This window comes from Anastrepha obliqua, chromosome 6 (assembly GCF_027943255.1).
Source record: "Anastrepha obliqua isolate idAnaObli1 chromosome 6, idAnaObli1_1.0, whole genome shotgun sequence".
Lineage (NCBI taxonomy): Eukaryota > Metazoa > Arthropoda > Insecta > Diptera > Tephritidae > Anastrepha > Anastrepha obliqua.
In genome coordinates, this window is record NC_072897.1 from 77504676 (window position 1) to 77528055 (window position 23380).

General features: G+C 39.0%; 1 protein-coding gene across 5 annotated transcripts in view; it reads right to left on the bottom strand.

Moving 5' to 3' along the window:
- Positions 1–981: 981 nt before the first annotated feature.
- LOC129250866 (uncharacterized) overlaps positions 982–23380 on the bottom strand; it is a 210742-nt gene continuing 188343 nt past the window's right edge. For all 5 annotated transcript variants that reach the window (XM_054890474.1, XM_054890472.1, XM_054890476.1 and 2 more), the window contains exon 5: positions 982–3035. The gene's annotated coding sequence lies outside the window, so the exon portion shown is untranslated. The remainder of the gene's footprint in view (positions 3036–23380) is intronic.

The following is a 23380-nucleotide window of genomic DNA, read 5'->3' on the forward strand; positions in this document are numbered from 1 at the left end:
TCATTGTAAAATAAAAAAAGACCTTCAAATACCTTTAAATTGCTTTTTACGACTTTTGTTCGTTCTCCCTTAGAATACGCAATAATAATTTGGAGACCATATGACCAACTGTTAATAGATAGAATTGAACGCGTTGAAAAATTTATCGGAATTAATGAACTTGACCAATTTAATTCGGATCAGCTCTTTCACTTCCTTTATATATATCATTGATTGTTCAACTTTACTTGAGAGGAAACGCTTTATCGTCTTTGAAATGTTTACCCTTTTTGTGCGGAAAGTTTTAAAACTAAATTTCTCGAGCACATCATGGATTTAATATATTATCTAATTCACATCACATATACTTTTTTTTGACCAAATCTGGTTTTATTAAGATTTTTAATTTAAGTGCGTAGTACGTAATTTAAATGGAATTGTTGTTATTATTTCTTTTCTAGTCTGAGAGTGATATTATACTATTTATAATAAATACCGGTGACCGAACTGCGCCAAGAGTTGCTGGAGCCTCTACTCCCCTCCTCCAATCTTGCTTCCTCTCTATTCACTATCATAAAAAACAATGCTTGGGGGAAAAATTTAAAATAAAGAAGGGTAACCTTACCTGAAGTAGAATCATATTTTAAAAGCTTAAGCTAGTAGTATTAAAAGTTATTTTAGTAACAATATATATACAGAAGAAGGACTACATAGACAAAAACAATTCTTATAAAAAAACACAACAATCGTATTCATTACTAACACGTGCACTTATTACTCCACCACATCCACTGAAGTTCCGGACGAAATTCATTGTTTAAAATAAAATCGTTGTCTGAAGATAAAACTTCACTATTTGTTCTTATATTTCAATCCTTTGTTAATCAGAAAAACCAACAATTAAAATAATGATTAAACATGTAGTTTGCATAAACAGCTTTAACTTAATGAGAAAAAGACAGTCAAACTGTAGAATTTTATATTATTAAAATGTTCTATTATAGAAAAATATACATGACATGATACAAGTATATCCATAGATACATACGTATTTAAAAATATTTTTTTACAACTTACGGCTACTTTGTTACACATATATACATACATTCTTAAACTTACAACTAGTTAATTCTTATGAATATATTGGTATACATGCATACAATTGCATTTGCTTGAGTATTTCAATTTGGATTTGAAAATACGCACTTTTGATCACTCGCAATGGCATTTTAACATAGACAAATGGCGGCGTTAATCCCAATTAACGGCGCAATTTTATATATATATATTAATTATACATATGTTATATATTAAATTTATATATATATATAATTGGCGCGTACACCCTTTCTGGGTATTTGGATGAGCTCCTCCTCCTATTTGTGGCGTGCGTCTTGATGTGGTTCCACAAATGGAGGGACCTACAGTTTCAAGCCAACTCCGAACGGCAGATATTTTTTTGAGTAGCTTTCTCATGTGACCGCTATTAGAAAAATGTTTTTCTTAATTTTGGTGTTTGCCCGAGATTCGAACCTACGTTCTCTCTGTGAGTTCCGAATGGTAGTCACGCACCAACCCATTCGGCTACGGCGCCTGATAAAAATTTTATGCTAACAAAAGGTAGTATTGTGGTAAAAAATTTACCTTATACAATAATTCGAGTACTATGTGCGCTTATACTAAAAACAATGATTTTTTAAAAACAAATTTTACATTGCTATTGCTGAAACAGCTCCAAAATATTAAAATAAATAATATAATTACAAACTTGTTTGTTTCGGTTACTTCTTTTGTATGGCATATTTGGAGGAATCTATAAAACAACATGCCAGTATGATTCTCTCATGTCTCTCAATGTAAAATAAATAACTTATGGTGCCAACACTCAACGACGTTACCGTAGACTTTGTCTGTTGCTCGTGAGGTACACAAAATTGTGACTATAGAAAACAGCTGTTTTCGTTTCGTTACATATTTACACAACACATCGGTTTGTGTGGGTTTGTGTTTGGTTGTATGGTCACAATGCTGCTATTCATCTTTTTGCCTGCATACTTTTACACACATCCGCGTTATCAGTTACAATTTCTCATTGTAAGTATAATAAACCAAAGCCAAAAATGAACAAATGCAATAGTTCATTTATCTATAATTAACATTATTAAACCGCGTTTTAAAATTCTTTTCATAAAAATTTAAATTTTAATAAGTTTATTTTGTTAATGAATTCAAAATGTACCGTTTGACAAAACCGTGTGATGAGAGAGCAACCACCTGACACGTGTTTACGAAACAATCAAAATTTTTCATTTACACCAGTACACGATACACGATAACGTCGCAAGAACACGATGATGAGTTTTCATTTACATGGCGCTCCCATAAGTTTAATCGTGTCAGCTGACAAGAAAAGTAGGTCTACGTCGGTGAATCTGGGCACAATTAGAAATTTAAATCAAGTCTTTATGTTTTCTAAGTTAAGTGGAGTTTAGGATAACCAAGAACAAGTGTTGCTGGTATGGTGTGTGTAAGTCTTGGATATCAGCGCTCTAATTCCAAATTAAGTCGATAATTCAAGGTTAACGTCGCCATCTATCTCAGGTATTGCGAGCATTATAGTGCTAACAAAGGTAAAGTTTGTAGGCATGTTGGCTCAACATAAGGTCTCTTCTTTTCGCCAAGCGTTAGCTAGTGGCGAATAGGTGAAGCAGCTGACAGTGAGTTCTACCAGTTTTTTGAGGTATAACTATACTCACTAGCGGCGAATCTTGCTCAATATAACTGATGTTGCTTTCACATGCAAATTTTTTGTCAAGCGAGCCGATCAGAGAAGTGGCGAATAGAAGAGGCCTATATATATGCTTCTATATATATTTGCATGTGAATAAGTTGTTGGTTTTATTTATCTATAATAAGGTATTTGTTATTTTTTAGCGATAGTGGAGACAAAGGGACCAGTACAACACCAGAACAATGTCGCAAATACGTATTCACGTGTAGTTGATTATCTTTCTTTCATAAGTGATATTTATGTACACCCAAAAGTATGAGACGCACTGTACAGCGAAGTAAGGAAGAAAGGAAGAGAAATAATATACACATTAGTTATTAAACATATACAAATTTATGGGAATAGATAATAAAACATGCATAAAAACCCACATAATTATAACATTAAACGTAAATATACATATGTAAGTAATACTAGGACATTTCCACTGAATATTATAAACAATCTATAGCAAAACATCTAATTTATAGTCAAAATATGGGTAGATTTCAATCATACACCAAACAAAAGTGGGTGTATGAGTACACATAGTGGGTGTTACATACATATTGTGTATGTATTTATTTCTTGTTCCAAAATATTTAAAAGTATGCTTAGTAGCTATGAATATGTATATTGTATGGAGAGCAATTCTTCAGTGTGTCTCATAACGGTGGCCTCCGGATGTCTGACGGCGTCGGGGTTGTATTTAGCCTGACCTCCGCGATGGCAGGCTCCTTGCCGTGGTGCGGTGGCTTAGTCGAGTCACTAATCGGGCCTTATTAATGGATGGTAGTGTGATCATTCAAATGAATCAGTACTTTACAGTACCACTCCCATGATTCCGGCTGTCTTTCTGAACGATGACCAAGTTCTGCCAACCACCTAATCCAGGTTGTTATGCGACAACATGCCCATTAGACGGTTTGCAGCCTGTATTCTCAACGCCTTCCTAACACCGGGCCGCCTTAGGGAGCAACTATGGCCTTGCCACGGCATGGGTCGCTGCCGTGGTGGACCGTTTGAATTTCCCATTGTATCCATAGACCACTGCGCTCGCCTCGCCAAGCAGGTGATCCTATGAAAAAGATGAAATCGAATACTCACTTAAGCGACAAAACTTCCACTGTACCGGGGCAGGTTACAGTGGTTGCAATGCTACTGCGAAACACACGCATAACGCTCTTCATGGCAGAGGTGCCGTTATCCACGAAGACTTGGACCACAAAAGCGTCGGAGCACAAATACAACTGAGGAAAAAGCTCTTCTGCGCTCTCCGGCTGGGTCCAATGGTGAAGCTGAAGGCCAACGCACGGTACAAGGCCGCGGTCAAAGTTTGTGACCGATTTGACAGCAAGTCCAACCTTACGAAACAGGAGGAGGAACGGTTGGCTTGGGCCAGGGAGGAGATAAAAAAATAACCGGGTCTACTATGCAGCAAAACCAATGTTCAGTACCATCGAAAGAGCAGAAGCAGAAGCACGAAATGGCTAAACCGAAAAACAGCGACGAAAAAAGACCAACGACATTGAAAGCAGAGGCAACGGCCAGTGAAATTTTCAAAAAACATCCCATAGTGGCACTCACTGACCGTAGTGATAAGCTCGGGCGAATGTCGCAGTGGAAGGTAGTGGAGATGAAGCTACTGGAAACCCTATCTATGAAAATTAATGCAGAGCTGAACGCACTTGACGGAGCTGGATGGTTCAATGGCGTCAAGATTTTAAAATGCAATTATGATGGATAAGGGAAGCATGGATAAAGGAAGCAGTATAAACGCTGCAAGGCCTGTGGGAGGTGGCATCTGTTGAAATTGTTGACCGCAGCTACATTCCCACAATACCGAAGGCAAAGGTTTTCATTCCGCGCGTGGTAAAACCGGAAAATGCACTGCGCCTATTACGAAGATCTTAGAAGCTTCCCTCAATATGCAGGAAGTGGATAAGGGTGAGCTGGAGGAAGTATCCAACTCCGACAAGGTACTAAGGCCGGATGCTGAAGGTCCTTCAAGTAAATCTCCACAAGAGTAAGAACGCCTCAGCCGAGCTCCTGCTCAACATAGGGGAGTTGGCTCTAGTCCAGGAGCCGTATAGTCTCCAGTCTAAATTCACATAGCTACAACACCTACATCCCGATTTCAAAGAATAAGGTAAGAACAGCTATACTGGTTGAAAAAGTATATATTCTAATATTGATCATAATCTCTCTTCAGAAGATCTGACAGTGGTGACACTGGAGGCCTGCAAAGATGAGACGCTACTATTTGGGTCTTGCTATACTCCTCACGAGGAAGAAGCATCACAGATAGAGCTTCAGAAGTAGATTGAAACAGCTGCCAGAAAGAGGCATGCTTTGGTGGTAGGAACTGACGCAAACGCACATCACACTGTCTGGGGTGGTGCGGACATAAACGACTGAGGTGAGTCACTATTTAACGATATTCCTCAAAGAAATAGCTAATAGAGGTGAAGAACAAAAATATCTATGTTGGACCAAGATCGGAGAATGTACTTGATCTAGTACTCTACACAAGCCAACATGTTATGGTGCAGGAATGGGAAGTGTTGAGTAGATCTTCGTTCTCTGATTACAGATACATAAGCTTTCAGGTAATATTCTCCACAAAAAATAAAAATATATCCTTCAGATATCCTAAGAATACGAACTGAGACCTATATAGGGACATACTATCAAAAACACCAATGATATCCCGGTAATACAGGTCACACGTTGCACTTGAGAAAGGGGTTGAATTGCTTGCAACTACCCTCGTTAAAGCCTATAAAATATCCTGCCCCCAATACGTAATAAACGTGAGGTGAAGCCCTTTGGTGGAACAAGGAATTAGGAGCATAAAGGCGTAGAGTACGAGAACATGAATTCTAAAGGTTAGCCAAAGTTGCTGACAATGAATTCTGTTGGAAGGAGTATATATATATACACTGTTAGTAGATCCTTATACTCCTTCCAACAGAATTCATTGTCAACAACTTTGGCTAACCTTTAGAATTCATGTACTATATAGGTATATATATATTTATATAATATAATTGGCACGTGCACCTTTTTGGGTGTTTGGTCAAGCTCCTCCTCCTATTTGTGGTGTGCGTCTTGATGTTGTTCCACAAATGGAGGGACCTACAGTTACAAGCCGACTCCGAACGGCAGATATTTATATGAGGAACTTTTTCATGGCAGAAATACACTCGCAGGTTTGCCATTGCCTGCCGAGGGGCGACCGCTATTAGAAAAATGTTTTATTAATTTTACTTTCACCGAGATTCGAAGCAACGATCTCTCTGTAAATTCCGAATGGTAATCACGCACCAACCCATTCGGCTACGGCGGTCGCCGATATACATAAACTTCTTGAAGTTTTCTCTTTCGCATTCCAATAAACCATATTTTATAGGCCGACCTCCGACACTATGAATTTCCCTTATTTCCAAATAAGGCCTAATTAAAAACCATTTAATTTAATATTTTTTTTTCAATTTTCAAAGAGCGCGCAAGGCTCGAACAAGGTCAGTAAGTGCTTAATCAAAATTTACCTTAATTGTCAAATTTTAAGCTGGAATGCTTAACACTTGGCAACCTAGTTGTCATTAACATAAAACCTTTCGCACGACAAAAGTAGTAAGTTACCAAGTGCTATTACTGTTAAAATAAAACAACAACACTTGGTAACTTACTACTTTTGTCGTGCGAAAGGTGTGGTGTTAATGGCAACTATTTAAAAAAGAACAATTTTGTGATGAGATGATATTAGATATTAGATGATATTATATTGTAATTAGATGATACGTTCTTGAATGGAACTCGTCACATACGTACCGTACGTTAAGTTGGAGTGCTTAACACTTAACACGTGGTAACTTACTACTTTTGTCGTACGGAAGGTGCCGCTACTGAACGCCGGCAACCAAGCCAGATAGCGCAATTATACATTAACTATTACTAAATACCACCTCTTTTTATAGTATCGATACCCGTCAAACGGAGGCAACTGCTCGTCACCAGTTGCCATTTTTATTTTATAATTTTTGAAAGGAGAAGCACCGCAAATTTCCAATTATGTCGGAAATATTCGAAGTAAATATGAAAATGTGGAGACCTGAATGTGTATAGATAGAGTAAGCAGCTGTTCTGCTTTGGCAGAGTTTAACAAAGCGCGCCAGTTGTTTCTTCCCCGCGCTAACTGACGCCAGTTGGAAGCACCAAGTAAAGCCAAGTCTTTCTTCATCTGATCTTTGCAACGCAGAGGAAGTCTTCCTCTTCCTCCAGCTGGTACCGCATCCAATACTTTCAGAGCCGGAGCTTTAGTATCCGTTCGGACGACATGACCCAGCCAGCGTAGCCGCTGGATCTTTATTCGCTGCGCTATGTCAATGTTGTCGTAAAGCTTATACAGCCCATCGCCTGCGATAGTCGCCGTCGCCAACGTGCAAAGGTCCAAAAATCTTCCGCCGAATTTTTCTTTCAAACACTTCAAGGGACGACTCATCGGATGTTGTCATCGTTCACGCTTCTGCGCCATGCAATAAGATGGGCGTAGTGAGGGCTTAATAAAGTCGAGAGAGGACTGAGTAGTAAAATCCTACTTAGTCCAAAAGTAGCACTTGTTGGAAAAAGATATTCTTCGTTGGATTTCAAAGCTCACACTGTTATTGGTGATAATGCTGGTTCCTTAATAAACGAAGTCATAACTGTCAACAGAGACGTGAGTGCCGACACGTGAATGCGCCGTCTGTTTGTTTGATGACAGAAGGTACTTCGTTTTATCCTTGCTCACCACCAGACTCATTCGCTTTGCTTCTTTTTTTTCGATAAAGCAGAACTAACAGAGCGGTTGTTAAGGCCGATGATGTCAATATCATCGGCATACGCCAACAATTGTACGCTCTTATAAAAAACTAGCAAACCCGGCCCGCTTCGCTGGGCACACTAAAATAGAATAGATATGGTTTAGAACAGAAAAGATATGGTTTTCATATTATTTATTTCTTTATTCTTTATTCAAGCGCTTTGGCATAAACAATATTTTTTGTTTTTCTTTTTGTTTTTGAGTAAATATATAATGTTGTTGCCTTCCCAACACGTGAACAGCCAACGTATAGTTGACCATGGGTGAATACTGGTTCTTCTAAATTCATCCCGCATATTTCTAAAATTTGCCCTTTTTTATTGATAGTTTATTGATAGTTATTGCAAATGCTAAACGAATGGGCAGTTGCAAACGCTTGAATTCAAATGGCAATTCAGGTGGAATCATTGGAATTCTTGGTATTAGAAAGTCTTCATTCTTGAATTTGCTAATTAAAATAGTTTCTTGGATAACATTATTCATCAATCGTTTGACTACTTCATTTTGTTCTTGACGTTCTTCTGATGTCGCGTTATTCCGGGCATTTCTCATGCGCCTATTATTATTTGTCGAACGACTAATATGATTACGTGATTGTCTTGGCATTTGTACTGTAATAAACATGATTGTAATTATGGTATTCTGAGATTTAAAAACATATTTTTTTTCAATTTTGTGGATTATATTTTCGATGCATATGTGTTTAAAAGCACAAGTCCACATGGTCAGGATTATTTTATTTTGTTGTGATTTTCTTAAATGATCTCTTTTCTTCTGAAAATTGTTGACAATTTGCATGATAAGACTATTCATTTTTTCATCAAAGTTACGCATTTTTCGTGCTCCTCTTTTGCATCCTTTAACAATTTCTTTTGTTTTTCCATTTTTTTTACGATTTTCTTCACTCATATTGTATTGTAGCCTATCGCATATGAACCGAAAAAATAAATCCACAAAACATAATTTCATTTGAACATTCGGATTTCACATTAAATTCTCAAATTTCGTAAGAAATCATTCACTGTTCCAAAATCCACTCCAAAAAAATTCACAAAAAATGTTTACACTTTGCACTTACGTCTTCTCCTTATGGCGTCCAAATTAGAAAGAAATATTGACACATTGTAGCTCACACTGTCAATTTGACAGTTCAGTTCCGCCCCAAGCGTTAAAAAAGTAAACGACATTATGGCTGGTTCAAAAGAACGCTGTACGTGTTGCCGGTGTTCCGAATTACAACCAAACTTTACGAAACCCGTTTTCAATACTTACTTAACAATGTGTGTAAGTTTGGTTTAATTCGGTGCAAAGACACGGCGGGTCCACGTTTTGGTATATATTTTGAGACCCTAGTCATCAATAGGTATGAAAATTACTCCGTATTAAAGCACTTATCAACAGCTTTCATTTAATACCCATATTGTATATACACAACCAAAGGTTACCCGGGTCCACGTTTTGACCTATATCTCGAGACCCTAGTCACGGAGCGGCGGGAAAAATACTCTGTACTAAAGCATTCACCAACAGCTTCCATTTGATATCCATATTGTACAAACACATCCTAGGGTTACCCGGGTCCACGTTTTGGCCTATATCTCGAGACCCTAGCCACGGAACGGTATGAAAAATACTCTATACTATAGAAATCATCAACAGCTTCCATTTGCTACCCATATTGTACAAACAAATCCTAGGGTTACCCGGGTCCACGTTTTGGCCTATTTCTCGAGACCCTGGTATCCGATTCTTAAAATTTCAAAGCACAAACCTTCTCCACATGTGTCTCTTCAATATGGCAAAGTTTGGTTAAAAACGGTTGAGCCATCCTGCGTAAAGTTCATCACAACGCGAAAACCGCCTGAATTTTTATATATTATATATAGATTGTGCCTGAGCGATTAAGTTCGGATCCCGCGGCTTTGCTGTTATTTACCCGCGTCATCGCTATTCTCACCTCTTCTTGGTTGGGTAGCAGAACGACCATTCCGTCTTCAACGATTAGAGCATCGGGATCTTCACATTCTCTGTAACATGCGCAGTTTTCACTATTCAGCAGATTTGAGAAGTGTTTCCTCCATATCTCACGCGCTCTGTGGATATCAGTCGCCAAATTGCCGTCCTTGTCGTTATAGGAATTGCCTCGATCTTGAAAAGTTCTGTAAACCACCGACCTTTCTGGTAAAAATTTTGACCGTTTTTCCTGTTGGCCAGCATGTCAAGCTCTCGTTTCTTTTTCTTTCTCCGTCAACCTCTATCCGAAACCGGATGTTTCGTTGTGCAGGCTGAATTTTCCGGCTGTGGGACCAAAAATTCCCTCCTTGCCAACCCTGGCATTCAAGTTGCTAAGGACGATTTTATGTCATGGCGGGGACAGCGCTCATAGGAACGTTCCAGGCGCTCATAGAAGGAATCTTTGGTCGCATTGTCCAATCTAGCTTTGATGCGGATTATTACGAGACGCTCGTCCACCGGAGTGAACGACAGTACATGACGAAGTCTCCCTCCCACAACAAATCCAACACCGAATTTGCGTTTCTTTAAGTGGCAGCTGTAGTAGATGTCGCAAGGCCCAATGTTCTTCTTGCTTTGCTCCGTCCATCGCATCTTTTGAATGGCAGTGATGCAAGCCTTTTCTCTCACATTCCAGGTGCATGCCCCAAATCGTTACGCTTAGTTCGTTTGCAGGGGTCGTCATCAGAATACGCAATTCTCATCTAAGGATAGAGAATACTTGGGCGAAGCCTAGAAGTTGTGGGCTGTATGCAGAAGAATCGTCCTGGCTACTCCCAAGGGAATGACAATCAGATTAATAAATAGTTTAATAATTTTCCAGATCAGTAAAAAGTTCGAGTAAGCAGTTCGATCATTTGGTAAACTTAATGGAATCCAGCCTATCAATTGGAAGGGGGGCTCGAGCATTTGGGCAAAGTTAATTGCAAAATGACGAACAATGGGACATTTTCGCAATGGAAATAAATAGTTTCGGTTCTCCACATAGAACTGGGAAAAATTGCCTGTTTGGAGCAGCACTCGATTTGCAGGATATATTGTAGTTTCATTATAAATGAATTGTTTAGTGTGATAGTTTACTACAATAGTTTAATGTATAATACTTTAATATTTTTTTACTCGTTACATCTGGTCACCTTAGTTCTTGTACTTGCACTTGCATTATATGTATTATATGTATTTAACTGCCAAACGCTTAGTCCAGGTAATGGAACCGTCATTAGAGGCGATTCAACAAATACTGCACCAACGAGTGGTCAACCGTCTTTAGATCAAGTGTCGTTCTTAAAGCTGAAAACAATGTCAATTTTTAGTCGACTTCAGCATACAGCAGCAGAGAAGAACACCGAAATGCTACAAGGCATGGATATGTATAGATTGGCGGCAATTGTCGAATCATTGAGAGATTTAAAATCAACATTCACCATAGCTCAAGCCAGTTTGGAGTAATTGGACTTCGAGTCTATGGTTCGATGCTAACTTAGTGAAACTTAAGGTGAACCTGCAACGAGAGATTGGGAGACGGACCACAGGTCAGCACTGCTCGACATTTAGAGCGAACTCTGGTGACTCCCAGCCGATCATCGTGAATGCCAGTCGTTCTCGCTTGCTTTTGCTAATGTTACCTAAATTTAGTGGACCCTACACCAAGTGGAGCAACTTCTTTTCCAATCTCTGGAGATAAACGAAGCTGAATTTTATTTACTTAAAACACGTTTTGATAACAAGCGAATTATATTTCAGGCACACGTCAGACAGATCTTTGGGCTGGACAGGTTAGATGCATCCGCAAGCAAGCTGCGGGAGTTGACGGATAAGGTTACACATGCGCGCGTTGCAGTCGCTTGAGCCCCAGAAACAACTCGCTGACTGCATCATAGTGGCACTACTAATCCAGAAGTTTTGAAAAGGCTACTCAATCTAAGTGTGAAGAAAATTCCTCTACCAACGAACTGCCGTTGTGGGATCAGTTAGCTACATTTTTGGAAAAGCGGTGTCGTACCCTCGAAAAGGTGGAGCATGCCATATAAACCCAAACGGATCAAGTTGACAGAAATGGAGAAACTGTGAGTACAACTAAAAGAAAATCATTTGTCGTTTCGAATGCTTCAGTAGGAAGCCAAGAAGCTCTGACTTTGCCTTAATTGTCAACAGGGTGGTCATCAGGTGAGAAATTGCAAATCTGGATCCTGTAGAACTTTTCAACTGAAACACCACCCCGGCTTTTGCATTTCGACCGCACATCCTCTGTTTCAACTTGTATGACAGGCATAGACAAGCAACCACCCACATTAGAATCAAACACACCTTTACTTCGCGATTTCCATCTGATGCTGTGATTCTAGCTACGGCAGTAATTTTTGTTAAAAATCATGCTGATACCTGCATGCCATGTCGGGCCCTTTTGGACTCGGGTTCTTAGCTCCACTTTATTACAAATCGTTTCGCTAACCAAGTGCAACTTCGTAGGACCAAGTATTCGGCCGCAGTTTCGGACATCGGGGATGCCAACCTGTCAACTGAAGGCTATACGGTCGATATTGTACTGAAGTCGCGGACTTCATCAACTCAAACTTTTTGATATACTTATTCGCTTTCGCACGTTTCCCGATGTACTAAATAGAGCCATTTGCAAGATGTATCGTTGCACTCGACAACATGTTGGAATGCATTTTGTTTTGAGACTATCGCGAATCAGACATTAATGTTTATAAGCTGGAAACGGTCATGTATGAAACAAAGCCTGCAGCGCTCCTAGCTATACGAACAATGCATCAACTAGCCTCCTATGAGTCCTCGTCGTACCCCTTAGGTTCCCAATTGTTAAACGTGACTTCTACCTAGATGACCTGATTTCCGGAGCAAACTCAGTTGAAGAATTGCGCGAGATGATGAATCAAACCACCAGTCTCCTTGGGCGTGGAAAATTTCATCTCCGGAAATAGTGTTCCAACAACCCTGACGTTCTTCATTACATTTCTGATGATTTTAGATTTAATTAAGTGGAATATGAGAGCGAAGCAAAAACACCAGCCACCTGCAGAGCTGTCCAAAAACCAAAGAGGAAGACTCATTTATTATGACACTCAAGGTTGGCTGCGGTTTACAAATGAATATTAAACACATCTAATGATTAAGTCTCGTTCACATTTACAACATCCCCTCTGAACGAGATACTCTTATAATATAGTATATAGTTACATAGCTCTTTAATATATATTTTAATACAAGGCAAGGTATAAAAATAAAAATTATAATGCAAATGGTTTCTATTTATACATGTGTTTGTAAGGAATCAATTAAGTCCAAATTTCTTTGAAAAATATTCTAATTTGATTTTAGGCAAGCCTTTTGTTAAAGCATCTGCGATCATTTCATCGGAAGATACATGAACTAACTTTAATTCCTTATTTTTAATTCTCTGATGCAAATACTTAAGTTTAATGAGTACGTGCTTTGTAGCGTCCGAGTATGAATTGTTGTTGGCCTTATTCTCAGCTCCTTTGTTGTCGCAGTACAAAATGGTTAGTTTCGGAGTTACTGGAAAAATTTCACGTTGTAGACCCTTAAGCCAAGTGGCTTCCTTGGAGGCTGCAACCATTGCCACGAATTCGGATTCAGTAGTTGACAAAGTAATACGCTTCTGCAGCTTCGAAGCCCATGATACTGCACCACCCTGAAGCAAGAAAACATAGCCAGTTGTGGTTTGAGCTGTATCTAAATTACCAGCATGATCAGCATCGCAATAGCCTTCGACCTCTGAATGTTCCTTTTGATAAGTTAATCTTTTATCAATGGTTCCTTTTACATATCGCAACACACGTTTCACGGCTGCCCAATGCGCTTTGCCTGGGTTGGTTCCAAAACGACTCAACATGTTGACCGCGTATGCTATATCCGGCCTTGTCAATTGTGCAGCAAACAGCAAACTACCAACTGCTTGCATATATGGCTTCTGTGACATTTCTTCAATATCAGCTGTTTCCGTTGGACATTGACTTTTCGTCAACTTTTGGTTCGGGTCCAGTGGCGTCGAGATTGGATTACAGTCTAACATATTAAACCGCTTCAATACATCAAGCAAGTAGTGCTTTTGATCTAATGAGATAGTGCTATTGTCGTTATTACGCGTTATTCTAATTCCCAGTATTGAGCTGGCTTCACCCAAATCCTTCATTCGAAAATTGTGGCACAAATTAGATTTTAGCTTGTCTTCCATGACGCTGTCGTTGCTTAGTATAAGTACGTCGTCGACATAAATGGCGACAATCAAAGTTTTCTTTTCACTTGGAAAGAAGTACACACATTGATCGATTTCACTACGAACCAGACCAAAATGGAGTAGCGATTCATTCAAGCGTTCATTCCAGACTCTACTGGATTGTTTTAGTCCATATAAGGACCGCTTTAATTTACAAACGCGCTTCGTTCCGTCGTCACATCCCTCTGGCTGTTTCATGTAGACATCCTCTTCAAGTTTACCATTGAGGAATGCCGTTACCGCGTCCATTTGTCGTATTCGTAGGTTAAGCTTTGCAGCCATGGCAATGAGTATGCGAATGGAGGTGTATCGCACAACGGGGGCGTATGTTTCCTTGTAGTCGATACCTTCAATTTGCGTGTACCCCTTCGCAACAACTCGTGCCTTGTACTTACACACGTTACCATCTGCATCGCGCTTTACTTTGAAGACCCATTTTGAGCCAATGACCCGTTTCCCGCTTGGAAGATTGACTAGCTCCCATGTTCCGCATGCCTTCAATGCATCAAGCTCAGTTTTCATTGCTTCTTTCCAATGCCTGGCTTCAGCGCTAAACATAGCCTCATTGTACGACAATGGATCACATTTTTGCTCTTCACTTGCCATAAAGCTATACTTAGGTGGTAAGTAATTAGGTTTATTCCTACCTTGTTGCCGAATAGAAAAACGAATACGCTCCAATGTAGAAGTGTCTTCATCAGGAGTATAGCAAGAGTCATGTAAATCATCAGCGTAAACGCCGGAACTGTCCAATGAGCTCACTTCAGGTAGACTAGGTGATTGGTTTGTAGCCGCTTCTTCAGTTGCCGCTTCCGGTGCGTGTCCGTCAGATAAAGTATCAGCATGTTCACGTTCGCTTGTTAACTGATCGCCAATTTCAACGACAATTTCCCCTCTGGAATTGGCATCTTCAGAACCTATACCGACTTTACATTTACTTTGTAACACTGTTGATGGCAAAAGATTTTTCATTTCATTGATATTTGTTTCATTAATTTCAATTTTGTCTTCAAAAAAAACAACATCTCGACTGATTACGATCTTCTTAGTCGTTTTATTGTACAGCCGGTATGCTTTGGACTCGTTACTGTAACCCATCAACACACATTCAGTTGATTTTTCATCCAGCTTGAGTCGTTTTTGTTTTGGTACGTGGACCATTGCTCGACAACCAAACACTCTTAAGTAAGACAAATCTGGTTTCACGTTTGTCCACATTTCTTCAGGAGTTTTGTCATTGCCTCTGCATGGGATTCTGTTTAGCAGATATGCTGCTGTGACAGAAGCCTCAGCCCAAAATTGCTTACATAAACGTGCATCTATCAACATGCATCTTATACGTTCAACAATGCTCCTATTAATTCTTTCGGCGACACCACCTTGTTCTGGAGTATACGGAGCTGTTTTTTCATGTTTAATACCATGCTCTGTTAAGAACTTTTGGAATTCACGACTTGAGTACTCAGTGCCGTTATCAGTCCGAAACACCTTAATTTTTCTTGAACATTGATTCTCCACGAGCGACTTATATTTTTTAAATTCATCAAAAACATCTGATTTCGCAGCAATTGGCACTACGGTAACATGGCGGCTGAAATCGTCGACGAAAGTAACAAAAAAACGTGCACCAGAGTGGGATTTTTCTTCGAATGGGCCACAAACATCTGAATGTATCAAATCGAGACGTTGTTTGGCTCTTTTACCTGGATATTTGAATGGCAGCCGGGATTGTTTACCTTTCATACAAACAATGCATTGTTCACCCTTATTCGACGATAGCTTTAGACCTTTCGATGACTCTTGTACCTTTATCAAATTGCTGTCACAAATATGACCTAGGCGACGATGCCATAACTCATGGTTATCACTCGCAATCATCGCTTTGTGTCTGCTATCTACGTTGTGTACAGGTATACAATTCAATCGATATAACCCATTGACAAGTGATGCTGTACCGATCAATTCAGAATTTGCATTATAAATTTCACAACTCGTCTTTTCAAAGACGATTTTATTCCCTTTGATTGCCATTTGACTCACTGATAAAAGGTTAGCACACAATTGGGGAACGCATGTGACATTAGTAATTGTTGCTTTAGATTGACGTTCCTCTTTGCCAACATCGAGAAACATGTCTAGGTCACCAATACATTCCGCTTTAAGACTGGAATTGTTAGCAACAATAACATTCTTTTCCAAAACTGAGCGTTTGTTTGAGAAAAGCGAGCTCTCCATTGACATATGGGACGTGGCACCGCTATCGACGTACCAGTCTTTCGAATTTACATTACACGCGAGAAGCGAAGCAAACAATACATTATCACGCCTAGGTTTGTTGTTTACCGGTTTATTTTTCTTCTTAGGACAGACCTTCGCAAAATGCCCAATTTGCTTACAGAAATGACACGCAAATTTTTTATTTTTCGCAAACATTGCACTGTCGTTCGAAGTAATTTTCTTTGGATCTAGTCTTGATTCTTGCAACAACGTAGTTTTGACATACTCAATTGTTAAAGTTTTTTGAGTATTTTCGATGGTCATAACGAAAGTATCAAATTCAGCTGGTAAACCAGCAAGCATAATTGAGGCTATCACTTCATCATTCAGTGCCAAACCGGCACTTTTGACTCGTGACGATAACGAGAGCATTTCAGTAACATACTGCTCCATGCTGCCGAAGTCAGAGAGCGCGGTGTGAGTGAATTGTTTTAGCAATGCGACTCTACGGCTAAGACCTGTTTCACTTAAACTTTTTTCAAGTGCATCCCATGCATCTTTCGCCGTTTCCTTTCCATCGATATATGAAAATACGTGTGATTCGATCAGCAAGATGATCTCGGAAAGACATTTCAAGTCTCGACTTTTTTCTACTGCTGTTGACGTCGCCGTAAGTTCCTCGTATGTGCAAGACCACAAGTCCTTGATAACGAGGTACGATTTAACATTCCTTTTCCACGCGTTATAATTTTCGCGACCGCGTAGCTTCTCAAAAGAAATTGTATGAGAATTCATTATTAACCCAAAAACGATAAATTCACACGTTTTACCAAGGGTTCCAGTGCAGCTTAGTCTGATGACACGCTCTCTCCAGGTGAAAACAAAACTTTATGCCAGATGTGCGCAAAACAACAAATATCCAAATATATCCGTGGTTATTTCGAAGTTTTAGATAAATTAGCTTTTAGACTCTCAAAAACGTTAGCCCATAACCTGATGATTTTAGATTTAATTAAGTGGAATATGAGAGCGAAGCAAAAACACCAGCCACCTGCAGAGCTGTCCAAAAACCAAAGAGGAAGACTCATTTATTATGACACTCAAGGTTGGCTGCGGTTTACAAATGAATATTAAACACATCTAATGATTAAGTCTCGTTCACATTTACAACAATTTCTGATGCGGACAAGGAAACCTTTCTTAAATTCGATGACAGAAGCAATATTACCAAAACATTGTGACTCACATGGGTTCCCTTTAAAGATAATTTGTTGTTTTCCTTAGCGCGACACCTTCGAGGTACCAGAAATTCTAAATGGCCTGCATTATCCCCAATATCTCGCTGTTACGACACGCTAGGTTTGATCGGTTTGATTCTATTACAGCGAATGTGGAGACAAGCTTGAATTGGACGAGAGTATACCGCTCTCACTGGCCACAGATTGGTCGGCCTTTTGCAAAGACTTCATAAATGTGTATTACTTATCATTTCCGCGTTACATATTGCATTTGGTGTTTGCGTTTATACGCATTCAGTCAGAGACGACCACGCTCAAGTTCATCTTCTTTGTTCAAAGGCTCGTGTCCCCCTTTGAAGACGCTTGCCGTACCTAAACTGGAGTTTTGTGCCGCCGCCTTACTCGCACAATTAATGGGTGATATAACAAAATTGAAACTTTTCGCGAGTCGTTCCTGTTATTGTTCAGGTTCGTCTGTGGTACTATCCTGGTTACAAGAAGAACCTTCCAAATTTACCTTGTTTGTCGCCAACCGAGTATGTGCCATACAGCAGCTTAGAGAAGGTATGCAGTGTCGTTACGTCCCCACCTTTTTAAATTCTGCTGATATCTTATTTAGGGCAACCGCTCCCCGAGATCTCTCAGAATCAAAATAGTGGAAGCGTGCACCACTGTCCCTGCAAGAGGAATGGTGGTCTAAGGCCGGTGCCCCAAACTAAACTCCAGGGCACTCGTCAAAGAGTCCTGGTATCCATGAATAATCGAATCGCCATCTCGCTTTCCTTTAAGTTCGTCAATCATCATAATGCAACGCATTTTTGGATACGTACATAAGTTCATCACCATCCCAAGATCGTTAAAATCCTCTTACATCCAAAAACATACATCGTGGAACTCAACTGCTAATTCGCATTGTTCAAAAAGCTCAGCTTCGGCCAGAATACATTGCCTTGAAAGAAAATCGATGCGTCCATTCGTCGGGCAGCATTTTTTCTCTTTTGCCGTTCTGTAGGATTTTGGATTTTGGATGATCATAATATGCTGCAGGTCAAAACCGAAACTTTTTAAGAACATCATGGCTGACTTAACTAAGGAGCGCACTCAGGCCTCACGAGCTTTCGTCGCCACAGGAGTGGATTACTGCGGTCCATTTTATTTCGAAAGCAGCAATAAGTCACCCCAGAAATGCTATACCAGCGTCTTCATCTGTTTTGCAACCAAGGTGTGGATTGAACTCGTGAGCGACCTATCAACTGATGCTTTCACACGCGGCATGCCAAGCTGTATTTGGTCAGACAACGCAATCAATTTCGTAAGTGCTAAAAACGAGTTGAGCAACCTAAAATCCCTACCCCTAAGCGAAGAGCACCTTAGCAAGGTTCACGTTCACTGCCTCAAGAATGGGTTCGACTGACGATTCATACCTCCTCCTTCATCAAATTTCGGCAGCTTCTGGGAAGCCGCAGTAAAAATGGCTAAACAGCACTTGTACCGCACTCTTGGTTTTGCAATTCTTGTTTTCAATGAACTGCGCAGAGAACATTAATGTATAGAGAAGTCTCCCGAGCTACGAATAGTGTGAATTGTCAAAAATGAAGTGCAGCCGCGAAGACTTTTTCATCGCTATTAGAAATATTAATCAACCTCAATCGCTCAATATTATCAATCTCAAATGTGAATTTAAGCCCGAATTTGGCAATAAGTGCAAAGATAAATTTCATTGCAATAAGCGGGAAGATGACCAATTTAACGAAGCTTATAAGTGAAAAATGGTTATAAGTGAGGTGCTTATAAGCAAGAACTACTGTACTTCAATCTAGATGGAAAGCGTATCCATTGGTGAAAGTACATGCCATTTCTAACTTTTAATAGGATCCATATTAAGTCACACCAAATATATAGGGCCCGCCATCTATCGTTACGGATTTGAACTAGGTATTATTTGAAGAATGGTAACACTTAGCTGTCATCTTATTCAGAAAATTAGTTTTATTCTTCTGCTGAACGAAAATGGTTGTGTATACGCTCAAAGAACGCTGGGAAATATTGCGACATTACTTTGAAAATCATAAAAATATAAACTGGAAATAAGAGCTGGCGAGGAGCCGCAAATCTTTTGACGGAAGGACTGAGCCCACTAACACAGTAAGCAGCTACCTTGTAAATACAACCGTTATTCTTGGGTGATGGATTAGGTTTGCTCGTTGGCTGCAAGCATCGAGTAAATAATAAGATAGAGTCACAACCACTCAATTTTTGGCAAACGGGCATATTGATGCGGTCGGTCAGGTGAAAAGAAGAGGAAGGGCGAACTGTTGCAACAAGTTTTAGAGGCGAGATACGATGACTTTGCTCGTATAAACAAAAACAAATCGACACGAAGCAAATGCGATGTGGATTTTTCTTTACCAAATGATGCCCACACTCCTCGACATTATTATAGTCTCTGTCTATTCTCCGTGATATACACAAAATTGAGCAAAACTTGAGCCCGTAGAATACATACAGGGATACATGAGCTGGTTAGCTCACTCCGTTGGCCTACTCGGATTCTATTGAAATAATGGGTTTTCCAAACAGAGGTGTTATTTGATATTCAAAGAAAAATGCTATTTTTTAATGATAATAATGATGATCGGATATTTATTTCATTATAAAGAGGAAGGTATGCCCTTAATAGTGGCAAATGACCACCACGACCACGCTTACAGGACAATATCCTTTTCATGAAATGTTCCATAACCGATTTGCAAAGTGGCTGTCCTATGCCCTCGATAACCTCACGAATTCCATCTTTGAAGTCTTGAACCGACCCTGGGCTGTTGGCGTAGACCGTCTCTTTCACGTGGCCCTAAGGAAAAAGTCGCAAGGTGTTAAATCACAAGATCTCGGTGGCCAATTGTGATCACCTCTCCGTTTCATGACCAAATAATTGGAAAAAATCGAATGGCACGAGCCAATCGATATGTCCAGGTCCTCAGCAATTTCTCTAAAGGTGATTCGACGATTGGCCAATACCCTTTTCTTCACTTCATCAGTTTTTTTGTCTGTTGTTGAAGTGCTCGGGCGTCCGGCACGCTTTTCGTCGTTCACATCTTCTCGGCCTTCTGAGAACACTTCGTACCACCGATAAACGTTGCTTTGGTCCAAAGTACCTTCTCCGTATGACACAGTCAATATTCGGAATGCATCCGCGCACTTAATTTCGTTTTTCACACAAAATGTGATACAGGTTCTTTGATCCATCAAAGGAACTGTCTACAATTAACTGAACATTCAAAGTGGTCGAACTCGTGGTCATGAGTGAGAGACATGAGTACTAACATATCGCCACAAATAAATCGAATTTCGAATATACGTAACCTGAACGAAAAATCAAAATTCGCGGTACTTTTTGAACACACCTCGTATGTCAAACGCAAAAATCTGCTAGTTTTTTAGGAAATATGTACCTGTGTGAAAGAAAACAATAAACTCGTACAAAAGCAAAACGTAAAACTGTTAGAGGAGCAATCGATGCTATTAATATATATTCATACACACACCATATGCACATAAGTATGTATGCGCCTTGAAATAACTTTGATCCTCGACAAAAGCAGTTCAATGATTGGCGCGGACACCCTTTTTGGGTGTTTGTCCGAGCTCATCCTCCTATTTGTGGTATGCGTCTTGATGTTGCTCCACAAATGGAGGGACCTACAGTTTTAAGCCGACTCCGAACGGCAGATATTTTTATGAGGAGCTTTTTCATAGCAGAAATACACTCGGAGGTTTGCCATTGCCTGCCGAGGGGCTACCGCTATTAGAAAAATGTTTTTCTTAATTTTGGTGTTTCACCGATATTTGAACCAACGTTCTCTCTGTGAATTCCGAATGGTAATCACGCACCAACCTATTCGGCTACGGTGGCCGCCTGCAGGCATATGCAAATTTAAATTTGTGAATTTATAGGTACATATGCGGCCGCGTGCAAATATACCAAAAAATGTCCAAGCATTGTGCTGTTGTTATGAACAGCGCTGAACAGTTCACATACATACATATGTATGTATTTTATTAGTCTGTCTATAGTTGATGAACCAAATTAAAATCCTTTATAAAGAATTGATTCACTACCAGGCACACAGGAAGATGGCATATGCAAATTAAATTTTTTGAATTTATATACATATGTATGTGCATACATATATATACCATATGGTACATATGCTGTGTGTATATACATATGTATGTGCACTTGCTACAGCAAAACATATTACGGTAAAAATTCTCAAGAAATCCAGCGCACATTCATAGACAGCATTGTATGTACAGTAACCTTGAAATGTGTGCAGAAACCTTCAAATACTCTAATTTCAGAGTAAGTTTCTCCTTGCAGATATGTATATGCATATGTTTTGTGCACTTTTTATCAATTGAAGAACTACATACGTAAATTAATATACTAATTAACTATTTACCTGCTATCGGAGAAGATGAAATAATTGTTTCGAAACTTTCTCCTAGTATTGATATGTCCGACACAGAATTTTTTTATAAGATACTTGTTGCTGTTTTCTGCAAGTTACTGTATGCTCATGCGCGCACATTACGCACAGCAGCTGCGGTTGTCGAGCATTTAGTAAGGCATATTTACAAAAATTCAATATTTACCAAATATTGGCAAATAATTCTACGCGAAATATTCCAATATTGACTATTTTCGAATGGTCGAGAAAATTGGCATATGGGCGGCTCGTTTTATGAATGCAAGTACAAGTACTTGTAATACTTGCTCGTAGAAATATGAACACTAATTTATCAATGAATTTATTGATGATGAGTTTTTATTGAAACTGTGCCCTGTGTGTGCGGTTGTATGTACATGCATTTGGATGTGTATACTAATAAGCATTGCTTTGCTGGAAGTTCAGAACACAATTACATATGACGTACATAGGGTAGGCCATGATTCTAGTTGCCATAGTATAGCATATGTATGTATAAAAAATTCACATATTTAAATTTGCATATGCCATTTTCCTATGTGCCTGATAATGAAGCGTTTTCTATAAAGAATTTTTTGATCTGATCAATTATATGTATATGTATATGTCAAAACACATACATAGGTATATGTATGTATGTACATAGGCATCAAGTGTGCATACGCACATCCAAATATGTACCATGGATGCATATAAAGAAGATAATTGTTTTAGCACTTGTTAGGCAGGGATTCATCATTCGGATATTGACTCCCTAATTATTGCATGAAATATGATAAGGTGATGCTCGTGAGGTAGGTTATGTCGCTTCAGTGCATAGGTACAAATGCGTGCAACACTATATATACATATATATTAAAGATGCAATAGAAGTTAGTTTTCCCTTATATGACAGTTTTCTTTTATTTATTTTAAATTTGAAAGTTTTATACTATCTATAAAATACATACATGCATATGTATGTATAGGTATTATTCCCTATGATAAATGTAAATTGAAAAAAAAATTTCGTTTAGCAAAGGAACAAATAAATGCATATTCAAATGAACATAAATATGATAAGGCGATGCGTCGTGAGATAGGGCTTTGTTGCTGCAGTGCGTATGCACATATATAACACTATAAGAACCGAAGATGCAATTGAACTTTTGCACAAACATAACTAACATAATATATATATACATACATACATATATGTATCAATATACCAAAACACTTGTATGCTCTATGAATTCTTGCCTAAAATTCATTTCGGCTCGAAAAATTTGTAAACATTTTCATGAAATTTGTATGAAGTTTTAAATTTACTAAAACGCACACAACAAAATGTGAGGTCGTTTTATAATGTATTTTGTTTAAATTCTTCTTTTTAAATTAAATCAACAAACATTAAAGATACTTTGATTTTAAATGTTGGCGCATAATTTCAAATCTTTATTTGTATTGTATTTGTTTGAAAATATAAATTGAATAAATTTTCGTTTATCAAGGGAACATACTAGATAGCAAATTACTTGCAAAATGCCGTCGGCATTCGTCAATTTGATT